Below are 922 nucleotides of genomic sequence, written 5' to 3' on the forward strand. Positions count from 1 at the left end.
TTGCAAAGATGTGGAAACAACCCAAGTGTCCATCAATACATGAGTGGATTAATGAAATGTGGTATATGTATACCATGGAGTACTATTCAGCTTTAAGAAACAATGGTGATAGGGCACCTCTTGCATACTCCTGGATAGAGCTGGAACACATTCTACTAAGTGAGGTATCCCAAGAATGGAAGGACAAGCACCACATGTACTCACCATCAAATTGGTATTAACTGATCAACACATAAATGCACATATAAGAATAACATCTATTGGACGTTGGGCAGCGGGGAGGGGGGAGGAGGAGGGGGAGGAGGGAGGAGCAGATGGGTATTTGCATACACAAAGAGTGCAATGCGCACCACCTGAAGGATGGACATATTTGAAACTCGGACTTAGTGGGGGAGGGGGGCCAAGGGCAACACATGGGTCGAAAGAAGAGAAGGAAAGTGTAGACTACTCTAGTGAGGAGTGTGGCAGTGAAAGGAGGGAGGAGCAGATGGGTATTTGCATACACAAAGAGTGCAATGCGCACCATCTGAAGGATGGACATATTTGAAACTCGGACTTAGTGGGGGAGGGGGGCCAAGGGCAACACATGTAACCTAAACATCTGTACCCCCATAATATGCTGAAATAAAAAAAAACAAAAAAAAAAAGAAAAAAAGAATACATGGAGGAGTAAGCCCAGAATGGGGCAGGAATGGGAATATTTGGCAAACAGCACTAATGACTACCACTGATGTTGAGCCTGAAATAGGATTAATTGTCTTGGAATAATGAACAACGAAGTTTGGCCACTTATGACAACCTGTCTCTTCAACTAGTTTGCATGATTCTATATACTTACATTGACAAGTAACCAGACCTTTGAAAGACTTTGAATGTAAGGCAGAGAGAAATGAGACCCACCAAAGATGAGCACACCAGTAAT

Source organism: Propithecus coquereli, unplaced genomic scaffold (assembly GCF_000956105.1).
Source record: "Propithecus coquereli isolate 6110/MARCELLA unplaced genomic scaffold, Pcoq_1.0 Scaffold45, whole genome shotgun sequence".
Classification (NCBI taxonomy): domain Eukaryota; kingdom Metazoa; phylum Chordata; class Mammalia; order Primates; family Indriidae; genus Propithecus; species Propithecus coquereli.